At 45.3% G+C, this 15,028-nt stretch overlaps 1 protein-coding gene and 1 pseudogene across 2 annotated transcripts in view; both read left to right on the top strand.

Moving 5' to 3' along the window:
• Positions 1-15,028, top strand: part of PEX5L (peroxisomal biogenesis factor 5 like) — a 519,042-nt gene that overhangs the window by 112,341 nt on the left and 391,673 nt on the right. The gene's annotated exons all lie outside the window — the stretch shown is intronic.
• Positions 1,758-1,876, top strand: LOC134912582 (5S ribosomal RNA; annotated as a pseudogene).

The following is a 15,028-nucleotide window of genomic DNA, read 5'->3' as shown; positions in this document are numbered from 1 at the left end:
CTCCTGTCCTCTGTGGCCGGCGCCGCCATTACAGTTATGTTTCCAAATGGTTTCCCAAGCCAGTTTTCCCTCCAAGTTCTAACATGGGTGCAGCCATGTTGGATCTAATCACATGCTTCAGTTCCTCCAATCCACTGCCTGGAAATCTGCATAATTGCCCAGCCAATACCTGCATTGCTGCAGGTATAAGTATCCTGTGCCTGGGCCAGGAAATGGTCAGTGCTTTGTTTGTCATACCTTGTTCCAGTCTCTCTCCTGTGGTTGTGTTTCCAGGTTCCAGCTCCTGTCTCCAGCATCCACCAAAGAGACCCGCACCTGCCTACCATCCTGCGGTGCAGCCTGACTCTGCAGTCCTCTGTGGCTGATTTAGTTTCCAGCTTCCAGCTATTTCATCTGCTTCCAGCAGTATCCACTACCACCGGTAATCATCCTTCAATTCCTCTGTTTCCACGCTCCCTAGCATCTTACTATATTCACTCCGTGTTTCATCACCTGGCTGGTTCCACCCAGCATTCATTCAGTGACTTTATCATCTGGCTGATTCCATTCCGCATCCACTCCGTGTCTTACCACCTGACTGGTTCCATCCAGCAATTACAACAGCTGATTCAAGTTACCAACTTCATCTGTTCCATCTACTGGCATGTTCCTTGGATATCTTCACTACTACAGCCAGGCCTGGTAAGGTTATTCTATCTAAGGACTGTAACAGCTGTTCTTACCTACCAGTGTCCTGTGTAACCATTTCATGGTCAGAGTGCTCCAGGAATCATATTATTTATCATTGCCATTATTTACCTTGAATGCTGTTTGTTTACACGGAGTCTGTTAATAAACTTTTATTTTTACTTTTACCTGGTTGTCATGGTCACACCTTCGGGTTTCCTTTTAACACTTACATGTCCAGGGGTCTGATTAAACCTCCCCGGTTTAAGTTCCTCGCAGCCCCTACAACTGAGGCTTTCTCTTGTCAGCCAAAACCCTCAGTTGTGACACTCATCTGGCACTTCTGGCAATTTTCTGGGTGATATCCTTTGCCCACCCCTGTTTAAACATTTCTGCATCAGCCCAATTTTCTGTATTGCCTGCTCACAGGCTTATAAAATCCACATAAAATCTCTGTCTCAGTGGGGGCAAACCCCTACGCCTTAGCCAATAACTGGATATACTTCAGAAATCATTGTTGCCATTTATATATCTCATGCTCCTAGAGAGGGAGCTTGACATATCTGCTTATATCTTTCGCGTAAATACTTTGCCACTGTCAGAAGTGACTACTCAGATGTTCTTAGATAGGATGTGTCAAAAATACTTAATCCAATACCCAGCATACTAGCACCAAACATTTGAATATACAAATGTGGCATTGTATGGACATCATGTTTATATTTTTCGGCACTTCCTTCGTTTTTGTGATATCTGCATGATACTGTTCACCATCACTAAGATTCATATTCAATTGAAATCAAACAGGTGACCGTAAGGAAATCAAGAACTTCAAACTATGTGTCCTCTATGACTTTGTAACTCTTTTACTACGTTCCCACTTTCCTTCCTTCCGTGAACTCTCATCCACGATTCAGGCGGACTAGTCCCCCAGGGTACACGTCCCGCCAGTCTAACGTGGACAGCAGATTCACACCTAATTATCCATTGATATACATTCTATCATCCTACAATCTCATCTTATTCTCTCCCGAGAAGGAATCCATCCTTCCGTTTCGGTGCACTCTCATTGGCGAAGTAGGGCAAGTTCTCTCTACGACCATACCCCTCCGTTCACGCCCAATCTCGTCCGATCTTGGAAGCTAAACGGAGGTGGGCTGGGTCAGTACCTAGACGGGTGACTACTAGGGAATACCCGGTGAAGTAGGAAGATCTACCTATGGCAATAACGCCAACAGCAGTATCACTACTTTACTGATTCCAACTATTTTCCTAATCCTCTAAAGATTTACCTATCAAAGACAGTGGCAAACCACTAGATATCATTTCACAGTGTGTGGGCTCTCTCATTCACTAATCCAACCCTATTCAGGGCCGCATTAATACAAACAAAGTTTGTACAGATTCTTGGCAGACGGAGGTAGTTTGTGAAGTAGCTACCTTCCATTATGCAATTATCCAGGTATAATTAAGATCTGAACATTCCACACATTATTTTATAACATAGAATGGTGTTCCTTCCAGATACATTTTTCATTATATAAATAAGGTCATTCATGCAGTATATATCCTGTTTTGAGTTTTCTAATGTGGTGTAGAGTACAAGCCTTAGACGTCAATATCAAGCTTTAGGCTCATTTCTCATTTGATCATAATTTAAAATTAAATAATATTAAGAGTGCGCCCAAACCAGAGTCATACTTTTTCTCTCTGTAGATACATTTTTTGCTTGCTTTCTATGACCCTGGGCGCACCGCCATACGGACAGATAGGGATTTTCAATATATTATCGTCCATTCCTGGCTCCTATATAATTTTCTGTATCTTTGAATCTAGTTCTGTGCAGGATCAACAACCAGTGTTTTTTCACTTCTGGCAATTGCCAAAAGGGCCGATGGGCTGGTAGGCCGATCCGGTCCACAGAGAGCTGGGAAGGCCACGCGCAGCTCCTAGCTCTCTGGTTTGTCCCCTACTGCCGCCGCCAGTAGTGCCCATTGCTAAGCAATATGGGGGCATGCCACAAGTTTATGACCCCTTATTTGCAGCACGCACCATTTGCAGTGTCCACTCGCCCCTTTGTAGTCACTCGTGCCCCTTTGTAGTCACGCGCGCCCCTTCGGCGCGCGTACAGAGGCCAGAGCCGGAAAAGTCCGTCCCTGTTCCCAACCATTATAGAGGGTTCGGTGAGAGGTGCAAAAAGGTAGGTAGGGGTGTGGAGAGTGAGGGGACGGTAGGAGAGGAACACACATCAAGGATGGGGTCAGCCAACGGAAGCACAGTGAGGCTGAGGAAAAAAGTGTGAAAAATAGCAGACAACCCCCTGTATTCCAGTGCCACGTGCAGTAGCACTTGCTGCATTGCCTAGTTATGACTTCACCTTTAAGTGTAACACAATGGGGAGATAAGTGTAACACAATGGGGAGATAAGTGTACCACAATGGGGACACATTTTGTATTAAGACATAACTAGAAAACTTCACATCTTTTCATCCATTAGTTTCCAATTTAGAAATAGAAACATACTGTACTGTACCTAGAAGTTACCCAAGACCCACTCCCACACATGTGAGGTTGCCAAAGATGGACATTTAAGACACTGTTACAAAAATCACGTGTTGTAATTAAAATGTAAAACAAAAACAAAAAAACACTAAGCAACTCACTACACATACTGAAACTCTGAAACAAAGTACAATTTTTGTATCCAATTATATATTATAGTTTATAAACATATACAGTATGTGTACTGATCCCACAGCAGGACAATAACTCTGGGTTGTGGTTATAGTTTAATTTACACTACACTTTTTGGGGCTTAAATTAGTGATTGTGCCCATCATAGTCACGTGCCCTTCTGCTCTTAATCAAGGTTTCAAAAATAGACGTTATGGTAAGAACTTACCGTTAATAACGTGATTTCTCTTATGTCCACAGGTTTCCACAGGATAACATTGGGATATGGTTGAGCGACAGCGGAAATGGCACCAACATGGTCACAAGCTTTCTGGCCTCCCAGGATGCATCTGGGCTTCACCATATAGTCCCACCCACTGACTCAGTCAAATCAGTTCTTTCCACAGTAATTTAGGCAGGAGCATCAGGCGATAAGAACACACATGTACACCCTTCCATACAAGAGGGAAGAGGTTTAGTGATTGTCAAGATCCTCAAATCAGGTGCGTCAGGGTGGGATCCCTGTGGATACATGTGGACATAAGAGAAATCACGTTATCAATGGTAAGTTCTTACCATAACGTCTATTTCTCTGGCTGGGTCCACAGGATTATCCACAGGATAACATTGGAATTCCCAAAGCCAATTTTAGTGGTGGGGACGCTCCTGATTACACAGGAGGACCTTTTGCCCGAAGTCTGCATCATGAGAGGCAAAAGTATCCAAGGCATAATGTCTAATAACTGTGTTTATGGAAGACCATGTGGCTGCCTTACAAATCTGTTCTGCTGAAGCACCCTGTTGTGCTGCCCATGAAGGACCTACCTTACATGTAGAGTGTGCAGAGACATTAGCCGGAGTAGGGAGATCTGCATGAGAATAAGCTTCTGATATTACCATTCGGAGCCATCTCGCCAGTGTCTGTTTACTTGCAGGCCATCCTCTTCTATGAAATCCGTAGAGGATGAAGAGAGAATCTCTTTTCCTGATGGCACTAGTACGATCTATGTAGATTCTTAAAGCTCGGACTACGTCCAGCGACGCTTCTCCCGCAGATAGTCCCGATACCTGAAAAGCTGGGACTACAATCTCTTCATTCAGGTGAAATTTTGAAACCACCTTTGGAAGATAACCAGATCTCGTTCTGAGAACTGCTCTGTCTGGAAAAAAACTTAGAAAAGGAGGCTTACACGATAACGCTCCTAAATCTGACACTCTTCTGGCTGAAGCCATTGCCAGTAAAAAAAGCACTTTAGCCGTTAACCATTTAAGATCTGCTCTCTTAAGTGGTTCAAACAGAGGACCCTGGAGGAATTTAAGAACTAAATTCAAATCCCAGGGAGCTGCAGGAGGAACAAATGGAGGTTGAATATGTACCACTCCCTGAAAGAAAGTACGTACATTCTGTAAATCAGCAATCTTTCGCTGAAACCATACAGTTAACGGTGATACTTGAACTCTCAAGGAAGCAACTTTCAAACCTTTATCCAATCCTGCTTGAAGGAAATCCAAAATCCTGGATACTTTAAAAGATCTTGGATTCAAACTTTTTCCAGTACACCAATGAATATAGGCTTGCCATATTCTATGATACACACGAGCTGAAGAAGGCTTTCTTGCTCTAAGCATAGTTTGGATTACTTGTTTTGAAAATCCTCTAGCTTCTAAGATAGAGGTTTCAATAGCCACGCCGTCAAAGACAGACGATCCAGATGACTGTGGCAACAAGGACCCTGCATTAGCAGATCTGGACGTTGAGGGAGCAGTATCGGTGCTTCCATAGACATTCTCAGTAGATCTGTGTACCAATGCCTTCTTGGCCAAGCTGGAGCTATTAGAATTATGGCTCCCTTTGCTTGCTTTATTTTTCTCACTACTCTGGGTAACAGAGATATTGGAGGGAACAGATATGCCAGACGAAATTTCCATTCTACTGACAGCGCGTCTAAAAGGACCGCTCCGGGATCCTTTGTTCTCGATCCGTACCTCAGAACTTTGTTGTTTAGACGAGATGCCATGAGATCTATCTCTGGTAGACCCCATCTATTCACTAGTGTCTGAAACACTTCTGGGTGTAATGCCCATTCGGTTTCCTGAATAGTGTGTCGACTGAGAAAATCCGCTTCCCAGTTCAGAACCCCTGGGACAAACACTGCTGACAATGCTGGAAGATGGAGCTCTGCCCATCTTAGAATGGGAGTTACTTTCTCCATCAAACTTTTGCTGTGAGTTCCTCCTTGATGATTGAGGTACGCTACTGCTGTTGCATTGTCTGAGCGAATCTGGACCGGTCTTCCTTGCAGACTGTCCTTTGCCTGAACTAGAGCCATGTAAATGGCCCTTATTTCCAACAGATTTATTGGCAGGCGACTTTCCCTTGCGGTCCATTTTCCCTGGAACCAAAGGCTTCCGAGTACCGCACCCCAGCCTTGAAGGCTGGCATCTGTTGTCAGAACTTGTCATTCTTTTATCCAAAAGGGTCTCCACTTGTTTAAATGGTCTGTCTGTAGCCACCACGCTAGAGACCTTTTTACGTTTACTGGAAACTTTATCATCTGCTTTTTTATCGTCTGATGATTTCCATTCCATTTGGTAAGAATAAGGTGCTGCAATGGTCTGGAGATGAATTGCGCATATTCCACCATGTCGAAGGTTGATACCATCAGACCCAACAGCAGGGCCGTAACTAGGTATGGGCAAGAGGGGCACTGCACACAGCGCATTCGCTGTGAGGCGGAAAAATCTCCGCAGGCACCCGCTGGGCCACTCAACACTACCGCACACCAGCCAGCGCCGCCATTTACTGTAGCGGGATGGAGAAGGGGAAGGGTTCTCTCCTCTGGCGGACCGGACGGCCACCTCACCTCCTCCCAAATTGGAATGGCCAGTACCTGCCGTCTGCCAGCTCTGCCCGAGGAGAGGAGCGCCGACTCCCCCCCTCTCTCACTGAAGTTGTAGCTGGGTCGAGCGGACAGATGATTGGGTATGTGTGCAGCTGACGGGAGGACGGCGGCTCCGCTTTGGCTACCAGCTGTGATCAGAGCTCTCAGCTCAGCTCCGATCACGCTGCAGCACAGACAACAGGGGCAGAGCAAGCTGCAGTTAAGTCCCCGCAGCATTATACAAGGCAGCCAAGTACTAATGAGTCAGCCTGACTCATTTAGTACGCTCACGCTGGCAGGCCGACGGAACTTAATTAGTGAAGACGTGAAGTGGCCATCCGGTCCACCAGAGGAGAGGACCTTTCCCCTTCCCAATCCTCCCCTGGGTATGATTGGTCTCTGTGGGCTGTCTTGTCCCTCCCCTCTCTATACACGCAAGTCGGGGTGGGGGGGGGCGACTTCTATGCTGGAACCAATCCCCCCCCACACACACACAATGCCGCGATTCGCAGGTATTTAGGGGGCGGAGCCTAATGCCGTGAAGAGCCAGCCCCATCAGAGACTTGTGGCTGTGTGCTGTTGTTGGCAATGGTAACTGTCTAATGGTGGATCCTATCCCCCCCCCCTTCTCTCTCTGACTGACCTAGCCTTTCTCTCCATAATACTCTCTCTATCTTGCTCCTCTCTCTCTATTCTGACACTCTCTCTTGCTTCTCTCTCCCCTCTCATCCATTTCTCCCTGACACCCTCTCTCTCTTTCTCTAATTCCATCTTTTCCAATGAAACCCTCACTTTCTATCCCTGATTCCCTCCCTCCCCCTCTCTTTCTTCCTCTCTTTCTTGCTCCTCTCCCTCCTTCTCTCTCTCTTCCCCTGTTAACCTCGGTTTCTCACTTTCACTCTCCCCTAAGAAGAATTGTAGTGACAACAGAGAGAGGGGGGACGGGGGCCCTTTCAAGATCACACCTTCCTGATTCAGCCGCCTTGCCACTGCCAATCCTCCCCTCTTTCCCAGAGCCATAACTAGGTGTGTGCCGATGGTGCCTTGCCCATAGCGCAAATGCACTGAGGGCGCACCATCGAGCATCGCACCCGCACGGCCGCAGATTCACTGTTTTAGGTGGCGGCGCCGCCTGCGTCCCACTGACGGCGGCACTGCCTGCATCCGGCTGTAGCTGCTGCCACCCACACGACTGTGTCCTGCTGCTGAAGCTGCCACCCGCCCGTGTCCCGGTGAAGCCGCCCGCCTGTGTACAGTTTAAGCCGCCACCGCTGCTGCTGAGGTCCCGGCAGCGCTGCAGCTGAGTTCTGTGAAGTGGACAGGAGGAGTCAGGAGCCGGTAACAGCACGTAAGTGCCTACACAGACACTACACTACACTATACTACACTACACTATATTACATTACACTTCACTACAGTACACTACACTACAGTATATTACACTACACTTCACCACAGTACACTACACCACAGTACACTTCACTACACTACACTCTAAGGGTGGGGGGAGAATCTGCCTGCCGAACTGTGTTAAAGGGGGACTCTGCCTGCCATAATGTGTAAAAGGGGACCTATCCTGCTGTAACGTGTAAAAGGTGGACGCTGTCTGCCGTAATGTGTAAAAAAGGGGACTCTGTCTGCCGTAATATGTAAAAAAGGGGACTCTGTCTGCCGTAATGTGTAAAAAAGGGGATGCTGTCTGCTGTAATGTGTAAAAAGGGGGCGCTGTCTGCCGTAATGTGTAAAAAAGGGGGCGCTGTGTGCCGTAATGTGTAAAAAAGGGGACGCTGTCTGCCATAATGTGTAAAAAAGGGGACGCTGTCTGCCGTAATGTGTAAAAAAGGGGACGCTGTCTGCCGTTATGTGTAAAAAGGGGGACGCTGTTTGCCGTAATGTGTAAAAAGGGGATGCTGTCTGCCATAATGTGTAAAAAAGGGGATGCTGTCTGCTGTAATGTGTAAAAAAAGGGGACACTGTCTGTCGTAATGTGCAAAAAGGAGGCGCTGTCTGCTGTAATGTGTAAAAAGAGGATGCTGTCTGCCGTAATGTGTAAGAAGGGGACTCTACCTGGTGTAGCGGCGCTACTGTGCGGCGTAATTTGAATAATGGAGACTACTGTGCACCATTATATGAATTGGTATTATTTTGTGGCCACACCCCTTTCCCATGAAGCCACACCCTATATTTTTTGCGTGCGCCTACGGCGCGCAATGTTACCAGTTTACGTTGAGGGGGGGCGATGCCATTTCTTGCACACAGCGCTAAAATGTCTAGTTACGGCACTGCCCAACAGTCGCATTGCTTCCATGGACTGACATTGTCTGGGCGTGCAACGCTTCCTGAGCCATGACCTGCACCTTGACTATCTTTTTCTCTGGTAAGAGAACTTTCTGTAAGTCTGAATCCAATATGGCCCCCAAATGAACCATCCGCTGTGACGGATTCAGAGACGACTTTTCCCAATTTATGAGCCACCCGTGTCTCTGTAAACAAACTATTGTCTGTTGAAGATGGCTCAAAAGTAAATCCTGCGAATGTGCTAGGATTAACAGGTCGTCGAGGTATGGGAATATTCTTATCCCCTGTTTGCGCAGACAAGCTGCCATAACCACCATTATTTTGGTAAACACCCTGGGTGCTGTTGCTAGCCCGAAGGGCAAAGCTTGGAACTGAAAATGTTCCTGGAGGATGGCAAACCTGAGGTAACACTGATGAGACAGTGCTATAGGCACATGTAGGTAAGCATCCCGTACATTCAGAGATACCATGTAATCTCCCGGTTCCATAGCCAACATTATGGAGCGTAACGTCTCCATGTGGAACCTTGGGATCCAAATGTATTTGTTCAACATTTTCAGATTGAGACTTGGTCGAAATTACCCATTTGGCTTCTGGATCAGAAATAGATTGGAGTAAAACCCCTGTCCCCTCTGTGATGGCGGTACTGGGACAATCACACCTGACTGCAGTAATTTTTGGACTGCTTCTTGCAGGGCATTGGCCTTCGACTCTATACGAGACGGGCTGGTGCAAAAAAATCTTTGAGGAGGCTGCCTCCTGAATGGGAACCCATACCCCTGAGATACCACCTTCTGCACCCAAGCATCTGTTGTTGACTGTTGCCATAGGTGTGCAAAATGAAGGAGTCAACCCTGGAATCCTCCAGGTGGAGGCCCGTCTCTTCAGGCTGATGGTTTCTGTTCAGGCTTGGAAGCTGGCTTTTTGCTAGCCCACTGCTTCCTACCCCTGGTTTTGAACAGGGGTTGCTTAGATTCCTCTTTAGCTTCCGCTGTGCTTTGCCAGCGAAATGAGCGAAACTTTAAACCCCTAGACTTAGGGTTATAAGTAGCCGGAAATCTGACCTTCTTTGATTCAGCCTCTGATTATAGGATATCAGATAATGGTTTCCCAAACAATATATTACCAATGAAAGGCAATGCTTCCAATTCTTTCTTGGATTCCGCATCTGCCTTCCAGTTATGTAGCCAAACTGCTCTGCGAGCGGCTACTGTCAAGGCTGAAGCTTTAGAAGCAACTGTACCCATATCAATTGCTGCTTCTTCCAAGTATTGGGCAGATTGTCTTAAACGGCTTAAATGATACTCTTGCTCCCTATTAGGAGAAGAGATGTCATTCTCTAGTTCCTCTATCCATTCGCCCATTGCCTTTGCTTCCCAGGCCAAATCCATAGCAGGTCTTACCACTGCTCCTACTAGAGAAAATACATTTTTCAAGAAGCTATCTACCCTTCTGTCTGTGACATCATTTAGTGAGGTAGATGACAGTGGTAAAGCAGATTTATGCACAAGTCGCAGTACATGTGCATCTACTTTTGGAGGAACTTCTCTTTTCGAACAGTCCGCAACTGGAAATGGATAATAAGAATTCCATCTTTTCGGAATCTTATATTTCTTACTGGGCGTCGCCCAAGACTCATCCATCATTTCCGTCAGCTCAACTGACGCTGGGAATTCAGTTTTAACTGATTTTGTTCGTTTAAACACAGGTGCTTTAGATTTTAACACAGTCTTGGCTGACTCTTCCAAAGAGAGAACAGCCTTCACAGCATCAATAAGTTCAGCTACATCCTCTGAACTAAAACTCAGCGACTGATCATCATACGGAGTATTTGAATATACTGTATCATCATCTGTTGTATCATCTTGTGTAGTCTGCCACATAGATGCATCTATCTTGGTCTTACCTGTCCCTTGGTTGCTTGTAGAGGCTACTGGAACCAAGCCGTAGGAAGGGAGCTGCATGTATGGGTTGATAGTGTAACCTAACCCTTGAGGTGGTGCTACTGGAGTTAACCTGTCCGCTATTGAAGATAGAGTCTTTGCAAACATATTCCATGGTGGCTCTGTTGGTTGTTGAACCAAATCCCATTTTTTACTTTGTTGAAAAGCAAAACAGTTCGCACACAACCCCTCATAAGTGACAAATTGGTCCATATTAATTAACCCTGTCTAACAAGATAAGCATGTTAGGGATGTAGGAGTGCTTGATAAATTCTCCTCGTCACTTTTGCCGCTTACAGACATGGTAATAATCTGTTAAAGACTACACAATTTGTGACTTAAAATCACCTATATATGAGTATATAGAAGTGAGATCAATCTGACCACAGCCGTGCACCTGAATTGAGGGTCAGAACAGGACTGACAACATAGAAAAGTCAGCACACATACTAGCAGTCAGTCACATGTTAAGGCATTAGACATTGTCATATGAGAATACAACCCCCATAACAACTTACAAGTAAGTAGGAAAATGATACTTCTGTTTCAACTGGTTCTTTTTCAACATAACATGCAGAAAACACAGTAATATACAGATCTCATATGCAATATGTACTAAAAATTAACAATTCATACTAACAAGTAGAGAGAATTTTTAGTACTGTATACCCTTCCTCTGTAGAGCAGGATACAGGGAGACTCACCAAACTTCCATATCCAAGCAAATGCGCTCATAAGACGCTGAGTGGATTCAGACGCTACTGATGTACACTACCGCTCCCGATAACTGATAACGGACACAGTCGCTCACTGACGGACACGGACGCTCAGCGACTTCCACGTGTATGCAGACACTAAGGCCTGCGACTCGGTCTAGGCGGGATCTCTATTGTACACAACCGCAGCGTCTAAGCTGTGACCGAGTACCCTCGTGGTAGCGTCGGAGACGGAATTGAGGTCATTCAGTTCATGGACGGGAGACGCGTGGAAACTGGTCATGAACTCGGAGGAGGTGCGGCCAGGAGAGCGTCTGAATCCCCCTGTTGACTTAAACTCTAAGGATCGTGGCCTCTTCCTAGTCCTGGCGCCTATGATCCCTAGAGCATAGCGCTGTCGCACTCAAGATGTTCGGCGCATCAACACACTGTTTGTAGTCTCCACCAATACAGTGTAGCTGTGTCCGGACCCCCTAGTAAGAGGAAATCCCTAGACTTACCTTCCCCCCATGCTCCGGCCACAGCCTGGTTATGTCTGCTGAACCTGTTAGAACATCCGACACAGACGCCCGTCGAGACAGCACTGTACCGCGAAGGTAAGCGTTGTTGCGACCCGGTGAGGAGTTGTTGGAGCGACTCTTTCCAGTATGCGTTTAACACGCTGTTAAGAAAAGTCGCTCAAAAAATATAGTAAATCTATAAAAATAACATAATAAAAGCTTCAGGCTGCTTTATTCACAGCAGCCCTGTGACCATGCGGCTTCCTGCCGCACCAAGCAAAAAACTGATTTGACTGAGGCAGTGGGTGGGAGTATATGGTGAAGCCCCGATGCATCCTGGGAGGCCAGAAAGCTTGTGACCGTGTTGGTGCCATTTCCGCTGTCACTCAACCATATCCCAATGTTATCCTGTGGATAATCCTGTTGACCCAGCCAGAGAAATAAAGAGATTTACATTTCCATACAGTGGTTTATCTGATATCAAGAAATAGAAGGATAGTATACCCAAATGGCGCAATGCTGCTGTAGTACTTAAAGGTTTAGAAATAAATGTCACCACATTTAACATATACAATCGAAACAAAGCACATTGGTCCTTTTGTCTTGTTCTTTTTTTTTCATACCACACTGAGGTCATATGAGATCCATCTAACAATGTATGTCTATGGAAAGGGAAGAGCAACTAAAGATACCTTTATAGGATTTTTCCTACACCATCAAGTGTGAGTCTGGGTACGCTGTATATGAGAAATTGTATGCCTTAAAGATACCTTGATGTGTCCCGTACACCATTATCTTTTGTGAGTTTCGGGGTACACTCCACATTTAAATAACCATTCATCTGCATTCTGTACCGTTCACCTTGAGGTTTTTCTTTGAATGTGTCAGGATACCACATGAAAGACACCTTAATATGTTTACATCCGTCTATGAATGAGTGAGTGGGGGTACGCCAGATCTGGATCTATACGTATTTTGACGGGTCTGGGACTCCAGGTCGACAACAAAAAGGTTGACACACCTTAGGTCGACGCCAATTGGTCGACACACCTTAGGTCGACATGGACGAAAGGTCGACAGGGACAAGGTCGACATGGAAAAAGGTCGACATGAGTTTTTTATGTTTTTTTGGTGTCGTTTTCTTCGTAGAGCGACCGGGAACCCCAATTAGTGCACCGCGTCCGCTCGCCATGCTTCGGGCATGGTGCCTTCGCTCCGCTCCGCTTCGCTCGGCACAGATTACCATTCCAATCGTAGTCCACATGGATCGTTAAGTATGAAAAAGTTCCAAAAAATAAAAAAATTGTGAAAAACTCATGTCGACCTTTTTCCATGTCGACCTTGTTCCTGTCGACCTTTTGTCCATGGCGACTTTTTGTCCATGTCGACCTATGGTGTGTCGACCAATTGGCGTCGACCTAAGGTGTGTCGACCTTTTTGTTGTCGACCTGGAGTTCGGATACCATTTTGACACCTTGAGACTGTAACAAATTTTGTGTGAAATACTACACATTGGTTTTTGTGTCCTTTATTTTCATATTTCATATTGGGACACACAAATTGAACATCACTCATTTGAGGAATCCGAGAAAGGAGCATTCGACCCTACGTTTTCAAAACAGGGACGTATATGCGTTTTTTTTTCCTTGTTATATGCTCTTGCGCTGAATGTACTAAGGAGGTTTATATTCTTTGTTTCGAGTGGTTTATCTGATGTCTAAATTATATTGCTAGCGTAGGGCCTGATTCATGTTGGTAAAGCACAAAAGCAAGTAACTTTGTGTCTGGAAAAAACCATGCTGCAATGCAAGGGGAGCAAATACATTTATATTGTTTCATATGTTAGCTTTATTTTTACTCTGCAATTTAGATTTCAGTTTGAACACAAACCACCAAGATCTAAATCTCTCTGCACATGTTACATCAGGATGTTGTTAATCTACCGGCTGTCGGGATCCCGGTGTTCAGGATCCTGACACCAGAATCCCGACAGCCGGTAAAATGCCACTCCCCGGTATTCCTACTCAGGTGGTGGGTCCACACCGCCACCCTGAGGGAGAGTAGAACCTATGGTGAGCAAAGCTCGCAACCGGGCCTGAAGCGTAGCAAGCACAGCGAGCCCGCAAGGGGACTTACTGCGCTCACTGTCGGTGTTATGGCTGGCGGGATGCCGCTGTCGGGATACCGTCACCATCCCGTCACATGCCCCACCTGCAGTGCCACATGGTTTTGCTCATTTGCTTGCTTTTTTGCTGTATTTATAAGCATGAATCAGACCCATAGTCCTATGTAGTAAATACAGCTTTGTCACCGTTCCATTAAAACATATTGATTGATAGTGCTAACAAGTGAACCACTGTGCAGGGTTGCATTGAACAACATATGTTTGTCTTTCCATGTGATGCTGTCATTAGGTAAAGCTTTAAACTCTTTAATTCCAGTATAATGTCACTATCACTTCATTATCATTCGTCTTCTTCTTGTGCTCTCTTGCCCCCAGTTTGGAATCTGGATATAATGTGCAGCTCTCAGGTATACACAAAGTAATTGGGCTAATTCTGTCACTGTTACGTGAAATATGTTTGTGATCAAAGATAAATTGTGATTAGCATTTTATTTATCTTATCCCGAGTTTTCCACGGAATTATCTCTGATGTTTCCTACTTCTCTTTTGATCAGAATCAAACAGAAAAATGATCACTCACGTGTAATGCCTCTTATTATGTAACTACCATAGGTAAATTGCAGAGAAAATGTCAAGTCCTTTTGCCTCAAAGTCTAAAATGTGTATACTGAAATAATGATCACCAAAATTCATGTTGTACTATATGAAGGCAGATCTCTCAGTGTCCACAAATATTTATGTAGAACCTTTCCAAGTGACACAGAACTAGGTTATATATTTGAACAGTATCATTAACTTGATATCAAGTGTGGATTTCATATTAGCTGACAAGCTTACTGCTCCACTAACCAGGGGTATTTCCAATAGGAAGGAGAAACCAAGCACTTCACAGCTTCTGTTGATTTATGTCCCTCCTTTGCAAGGACCCAGTTAAAGGAATATTTTAGCATTTCTTTAAAAAAAAAAAAAAAAACATTATCCAATGACAATAAAATTATCTGGAATTATTTGAATTATTATTGGAATTATTTAAAAAAAAAATTCCCTGTCTTAAGTTGGGTACACACGCTCAGTGTCTGATCTGGTGGATCGGACTGACAAATCGCTCAATTCGGCACATATCAGGCAGTGTGCTTGCCCGATATGCGCATGCCAGCACTCACTAGCAACATCATGAATGCTAATTAAGGACAAAACAGTGATCATTCCATCCTTCATTAGCATC

Source organism: Pseudophryne corroboree, chromosome 4, assembly GCF_028390025.1.
Source record: "Pseudophryne corroboree isolate aPseCor3 chromosome 4, aPseCor3.hap2, whole genome shotgun sequence".
In the NCBI taxonomy this organism is placed as follows: domain Eukaryota; kingdom Metazoa; phylum Chordata; class Amphibia; order Anura; family Myobatrachidae; genus Pseudophryne; species Pseudophryne corroboree.
The sequence above is the reverse complement of the archived record's forward strand: the minus strand, read 5'-3'. Positions and strand labels throughout refer to the sequence as shown.